This window comes from Vicugna pacos, chromosome 2 (assembly GCF_048564905.1).
Source record: "Vicugna pacos chromosome 2, VicPac4, whole genome shotgun sequence".
Taxonomy (NCBI): Eukaryota; Metazoa; Chordata; class Mammalia; order Artiodactyla; family Camelidae; genus Vicugna; species Vicugna pacos.
The window spans coordinates 27,752,878-27,760,906 of NC_132988.1; positions in this window are offsets into that span (position 1 = coordinate 27,752,878).

Sequence of the window (8,029 nt, forward strand, 5' to 3'; positions counted from 1 at the left end):
AAACTAGGCAATTTATCTATACATCATGTAGCCCAAATATATTTCCCAAGTTACATGAAAATCCAACTAATAGCATTTCTATTATACTGTTAAAAAAAATTGACTCTGAATGTGTTCATGTCGGTTCTTAGATTATAACAAATGTGCCACTCTGGCGGGAGAAGTGATAATGGGGGAGGCTGTGCATGATTGGAGACAAGGGGTAAATGGGAAATCGCTGTACCTTCCACTCAATTTTTCCCTGAAGCTAAAGCTGATCTAAAAAACAAAGTGTATTAAAAAATGAGGGCAAAACATTCATTTTATTTATTTTAAACGTTTTTTGTATTTTATACATAATATGCTTATATACCAGATTTATTGAGGTTTATAAATTTTAAATTTAGGGAATATCATATAATATTTTCAATTGCTTTTTAAAAATTTTAATGACAATTATTGTTTTCTTTCTAATTTTATAAGCAATACATATTCACAGCAGACAACAAGAAATGCATAAAAGCATAACATACAAAATAATAATTACTCATAATCCCCACCCACAGAAATAAACACTATTAGCATTTTGATTTCAATTGCTTTTAATACTTTATAATCTTAAAAATGTCCATGTAACTAAATAGTCTTATAAAATACAAACTTTTTTGTTGTTTTTTTATTACATTGATATATTAAAATTTCCTATTGACATTTAAGTTGATTAAAATTTCTTACTATTTTAAAGAATGCCAAGATGAACTCTTGTATATCTTCTGCACTCACAGAACATTGTTCTCTTGGGCAAATATTCTTATTATGTAGGTTGTTTTTATGATCAATTATAATATACACATGCTTCAGTAATATGTTCCTAGTCTATTTTTATTTCTTGAGAAATGTCTCATTTCTTTACTATTAATTCCATATTACCATTAATAGCACTTGAATTAATTAAATGGGACTTCTAAATAATGTCTATTTGTCATTGATAGCACCATAAAGTATATTACTATGTACTCTATCTTCCTATGGCTACATCAATCATGAATAGTGGCATTTTTCCTTATTATTTTCATAGCAGATCCATTTCATAAAAGCATTTTTAATTAACCAAATTTATATAGAATGCCTCAATACAAAGAGCTAAGTAAAGATGCACATATTTAATCCACTTACTCTAAAGTAAGTCTCCAAAAAATATAAAAGGTAAGACAATCTCTATCTTCAGTGGCATCAGCAATCCTGCCAAACTTTGAAGCATAACTGCCAAATGTTGTAAAATGTAGAATAAAGTTAAAGTAGTTGATGAAAATTGACATCTGGTTCTTCAAAATTGAGAACAGAGATTTTTCTAAATGCGTATGTTTATAATACTGAAAAGCCCCTGCAAGTGATCTTTTGATTAGTATGAAGATATCCAGAAGGAACAAAACCATTGATGAAACTGAGAATGCTCTTACAGAGACAATGTTCAACAGGCTGAAGTGGCAGGGGCTTAGCTGCTATTTTATTATCTACCGCCCAGTAAATGTTAGATGAGAAGCAGGGTGAAGCAGTAAGAGGCATCAGCATAAAGCACTGACCACTGACAGGCTTGGTAGCCATCACATCTTTCTGGATACTGTTGAAAATGAGGGGAAGACAGTCCTTCCAAGGCACATAAAATGCGCAGTTTTGTTAATGTGTGCTTAAAATTATCAAAAGCTAAAACTAACACATAAACCAAAAAATCTTAATTAAAGTTCATAAATCCAATTTACTTCCACCACAGATGATACTCTACTCACACAATTATTCATTAAACAGCTGACCACAATAAAAAAGCTATAATTACCACAAAGGAATAGCAGCATGCCTGTTAAATGTTTAGTTGTGTTCTTTGGTTAAATGTGTTCAAGTCCTCACCTCTAAGACTTCTGAATGTGACCTTATTTGGAAATAGGATCACTCAAATATAATTAGCAATGAGGAGGTCATCCTGAGTGGCATGGGCCTTAATCCAATATGACTGATGTCCTTGCAGGAGGAAAACGGCATGTGAAGACCCCAAGACACCAGGGGAGAGCGCCATGTGATGATGGAGGCAGAGACTGAAGGATTGTGGCTGCAAGCCGAGGACTGTCAGAGCTTGACAACCACCACCAGAAGCTAGTTGGAAAAAAGCAAGGATTCTCTTCTACAGTTCTCAGATGGAGCAGTGCTCTGAAGACACCTTTTTGCGCTTCTAACCTCCAAATTGTGAGAAAATAAATTTCTATTGCTTTTTAACCACCTAGTTTGTAGTACTTAGTTACAGTAACACTAGGAGACAAATATAGAACTTATGCAAAAAAAATTTTGTAAAATGGGGAAAGAATTAAAATACGAAAATATAAAGAATTAGCAACAGCTAATTGACATGAATTATACATCTGTATTTTCTCAAATAAATGCTCTTAAAAGAGGTATTTCCATGAACTGAAATAAATTCTAAAACAATAGAAATGTAAAAATATTTAAAATCAGATGAAGCCTACTTTCCCCATTGGGGAAAATGAGAGAAGAGAGGAAAGAAAAATCAGTCACACTTGGTGAAGGCTGCTGCTTCTTGAGGAGTTGAGTGGAAGCTGCTTTAAAAGTTAGCCGTCATCTAAGAGCCTGAACAGTACTTCTGCAATGACAGAAAGTCTTTAAGTTGTTTATTGCGGAAAACATCACTTACGGTTTTAACCACAGCTGATTAAACTACAAGCACTTTGGTAACATCATGGAAAAGGAAACAAAAGGATTTTTTTTCTTCTTGAAACTCTGGAGGATGTTCTAAAAATGGTGCCCTGGGCAAAAAAAAAACAGACCAGGCAGCACTAAATTGTCATGAACAGTATCACTAGAAGCCTGATTCTGAAAAAAAAAAAAAAAAAGATAAAGGGTAGTAGTTAAACAAGATTATACTGTATAGCACAGGGAAATATATACAAGATCTTACGGTAGCTCATGGAGGAAAAAAGGTGACAATGAATATATACATGCTCACGTATAACTGAAAAATTGTGCTCTACACTGGAATTTGACACAACATTATAAAATGATTATAAATCAATAAAAAATGTTAAAAAAAACATAAAGGGTACTAGTGTAATCTTACCTATCTTTTGAAATTAACTTAACCCTTAAGAAAAATGTAAGAACCTATTTCTCATTTACATATTTATTCATTTAAAAAAATTACTATGCTGTTATTCTCGAAGGTGTTATTTCCTAAACTAATCATCCCAAATGGGCACAATGACCTGTTAGTCTGAAAATACTTATTAAAATAGCAATTAACTCTGCATAATTTTAGCAGTATTTAAACTGATAATTAAAGATCTGTTGACTAGATCTGGAAGTTCAGTGGTAGGTCAAGATTACAGTATTTGCTAAGCTTAATCGGGCCATTTTATAAGCCATCATATTTATACTTTGGGGAGTATTTACCTTATTCACATGTTGAATTAAATGTTACTAAAGTCGTTAGCTATGTCAGTTAGTTTTTCAACTTGCTAATTGTCTGTAGTATCCTAATTAACATGTCTATAAAAATGTGTTGCTTTATTGCTTCTCCTTTAGAATTTAGAATGTTTTCCAATTAATAAAATTAAAGTGCTTTCCAAAAATTGAATGTAATTAAGCTATTTATAGATTTGATTTTAAATCTTGCTTAGCCATTTTTATAATTCTCGTTTGCATTATTTTTGAGAGTAGTCTTTTCATTGCTTCTGTATTTACTTGTTTTAATATTCAAAAGATTACCTTGTCCATTAATTAATTCATTCATTAATTTACTCCCTTCACAATTGCTTATTGTACCTCTCCAATACTGCCAGTACTGTTTTGAGTACAGAGAATCATAAATAAACCCCACATAATTTCTTCTCTCAAAGAGCTCCGAGTCAGCTAAGTACTAAATAAACGCAAACACGAGTTATGTTATGGTTTTGATTAAGGAAGATTACCTCAGAGGTAATTCTTGATCTGGACCTTGAAGGATGATTTAGAATTAGTTGGACTTAACGCAAATTACAGCATTTTTTATCATTTTGTGTAGTTTGGCATTGCTGGATATGGGATACAAATGAGATTATTCTGAGAGTTGAGAGCAAAAAGACACACAAGGCACTACAGGACATTTGGAGGTTATAGGCAGCCATCCAAGAACACTCAGTAAGAAAATTTTGTTTAGACTCACAATTTAGCAATGTAACACTGGCCAATCAGTGCTAGCGTAATTGAAGAAGTTGAAATTAGGATGATCATAATAATTAGGGGGCTTATATTGTAGTTGCAAGTCCAAAATAAACACACTGGAAATAGAGTAAAAAGTAGGTAATTAATGCAATAAACTTTTAGCAAGGAAATGGGGGAGTCTATAAGGATGACATGCACACCAATTTGGTATAATTGTAGAAACTGTAAGTAAATAAATAGATTCTGAGATGCATATGTTATCAGTGGTAACAGTACGAACACCAGCACTGCTTATAATATTAGCTAATGTTGATTTCTGACTATATGCTGGGTGATGTAATAACCATTGTATAATACTTTGAAAATATATATTATTAAAGTTCAGTAAAAACATACTCATCATCTCTGTAAATTTTTATGTTCATTTAGCAATTGTCTTGTAATAAGTAAGTCACTGAACCTCAAACAGTAATTTGTTCTATTGATCTGTTAGTTGAGCTTATGAGGGCATTTTTAAGGTGGGCTTTATTTTTATTTAAAGTTGGTGAGTCAAGTTATTGTCACTCTTTATGACTATAGCTATGGTGTAACTTTTTTCAGTGAGCAATTGATGGGGTATAGAACATGTTTAAAGGTTAAGAAGTAAGTGTTGTTAAACAACATATTCATTACAATATTGTATACGAAAAGAAAAAGTACAGATGCAACAAAGTACAGCAGCACCTTCTTGGCCAGTGGAGAAATAAAAACCTTAAACAGTATAAAAGTATCAAAGCTTCACTGATAAAGGTGAAAAAGACTGAGAAAAGCGCACTTTAAAATTAATGATCACTGCCTCTAAGTAGTTCCCCGGGGTCATTCTCTATTTCCCTATCCCAGTTACCCTCCACTCTTTCAGATAATAATTCTATACCTCTAATCTTTCTGCAGTTCTCTTTCCCATTCTCACTCTCTGGGGAATGGCCTTGCTTCATATTTAACTGAGAAAAAAAATATGTCCAATCAATCAGAAGAGAATTCCCACCACCTCCCAGCACCACAGCTCCCCACCCACCCAGGTCTGGGTTCTCTCCTGTTTCTATGGGAGAATTTTATGTGCTCCTGGTACACAACGGCTCTCACCCTCACTTACCTGCTCAGAGACCTTGTTTTAGCTTTCCTCTTCTGTTACTCCATTCTCTATGATTTTTGATCTCACAGATTATTCCTATGATCACAAAAATATTTCTATTTCCCACTAAAAATTAGAATCAGAAAAACTATTTCTTAAATTCCATTTATTTCTCATAGGCTTTTTTTCTTTCTTTTGGGTAGAGCAAAATAACCTCAAAGGAGATGTCTATGGTCAAAGTCTCCAGTTGTTCTCTTCTGATTTGCTGTTGAATCGTCGCCAAGCATTCTTTTAATTCTGATCTTCCCTTAAGATGTCCTTTTCTATGGATGTCACAAAGTCCAGCTTTCAATTATTAGTCTAAATCAGTCTTGAATAACAGTTCTGTCCTCCTGGCTTTTGTTCTAAAATACAACATTCTTACTGTTTTCTTTGGATCGATTTCATTTTCTGTCTCCTTTGCAAAACTTGACTGCTTATGTCCAGGCCTTGAAATTTTAGTGTCTCAAGGATCTACTTCTGAATCTTTTTTAGTCTACATTTACTTTCTTACTGACCTCAACTCCTATCATGACTCCAAATACCATCTATGTAACAACTTCTCTTTTGGTCATTCATCTAACTGCCTAAATTTCATCTCCACTCTGGTATCTAATAGACATTCCAAACTTAACCTGTTCAAAACCAAAGTCCTTAGACTGCCTTCCACCTCCATCCCTTACTCTGAATAAACAAAACTCTTCCTCTCACGCTCCTTCTCTTCATTAAAGCCAACTCTCCTTCTGTTGCTTAGGCCAAACATGGGGATCATCATTCATTATTTTCCTTGTCTCATATCCAACATCCAATTCCTGTACAAGTTCTATAAGAACCTCCTCCAAAATATATTTAGAATCTGTTACTTTTTTTGAAGCTACCGCTTTATCCAAACAACCTTTCTCTCTTGCCTTTATTATTTAGTATCTCTTAACTTTTTAATGTTGCTTTTGCCTTTCTCCTGAAGTTGTTTTCACAAAGTAGCCAGAGTGATCCTGTTATAATTAGGACAGATCCTATTATAACTTGATGAAAACTTTCTAAGTTTCCCAAGTTCTCAGTGTAAAGGCAACATTCTTGCAAGGCTCTCCAAGGGTCTACAGGATCCAGTCCTGAGGCTGTGTAAGCTGCTTTCTTGCTCTTCTTAAACACAGCACTCATGCTTCTCGCTCGGGACATGTGCACTTTGCTCTGCCTGAACATCTCTTGTCCAGGGTACGAGGTCCACTTCCTCATTCTTCAGTCCTTATGTAAACATCATTTTCGCAGTGAGGCTCTTTTGACAACCTTGTAAGAGGCTGAAATTTCTTCCATCCTCCAACACTCTCCATCTATCTTCTCTGCTTAACTTTTCTTTCTCACATTTACTGCTATCTGATTCACTCTGTAATTTAGTTATTTAGTTATTTTTAAAATACTGATTGTCCTTCTTTGCAGGCTGCTCTATACCTGGTATCTAGGTTAGTCTTTATATCAAGAACACTCAATATATATTTGTTAAAGAAATGAATGATGCAATCATACAACTTGTTCATAAATCACATTATCAAGTTTAATTCTGAAATCTGCCTTGTTGGCAAAGAAAAGAGAAACACAGGAATGAGAAGGGAAGGATAAAAGAGAGAAAGCACAACGGAAAAAAAATAGAAAAGAGAATAGGCCTTCATTACAGGGCTAACTCCAGTGTGATCTTTTCAAATGTTAACATAACATTACTCACCTTAAAACCTTCACTTGCTTCCTAGGTTGCTTAGGATAAAATCCAAACGCAATCTCCTGGCTGGCAAAGTTATACAGACTGTGCCTCTTTGTGCTGTCACACCACTTAGATGTCACGAGGGTTAAGCCACCAGCCTTTAAGTTTCACAGACACACTTATTTCCTCTACTTACTCAAGTCCTTATCGTCCTGGGTCAAGTTAAACATCACCCCCTGAAAAAGGTCTTTCCTCCTGAGCCCTGTCACCTTGATATATTTCTATCAAATTTTCAAGTTTCATCATATTTTAATTTATCACCTGTCATAATTGAGTAGAATGAGATCTCTAAGAGAATTAATTGCACCTATTAATGGCTGGACCCACTGGAGCTGGGAATTCAACATAAGCAGTTACAAGAACCTAAGTCCTGAACCTACTTGAAGAAGACAATCTCCCCATCAGCCCCCCTCCCAACTGTGTCCAACCACCTTGATGATTTGAAGAAGCAGACGTACGCTGCTGGATAGTAGAAAAAGAGATGGGCAGAGAGAGAAAACCTTGTTTTACTGCGAGAGTATACATTTCTGGCCATAAATGCAGGTGTGCTAGAAATTTCACTTTCTTTATTCTCCAAAAATCAGCTATGATGCTTAACTGCTATTTTTGTAAGAAAATGCATTCTTATTACCTCCCACCTGACTTTAAAATGGCTGTTTGGAACATGACCTGTTTGTAAGTTAGAGGACTCCAATATTTAGTTTTCTACTTACAATAAAAGAAAACACCAGAAAGAGTTCCCCATTATTGCACCTTTAATTTTGATGTAAAGCATACAAGTCATTGTGGCCCGGGAAAATTCAGACCCAGAGAACAACAAGCATTAAGGTGTGCTGATTATTATACTGCAGTTCCAGTGTCGACTGTTTGCAGCATAAATGGAAAATGAACACAATTCATGTGTATTCATGGTAATTGCCTGAAAGAAACCAGCTCTGAGT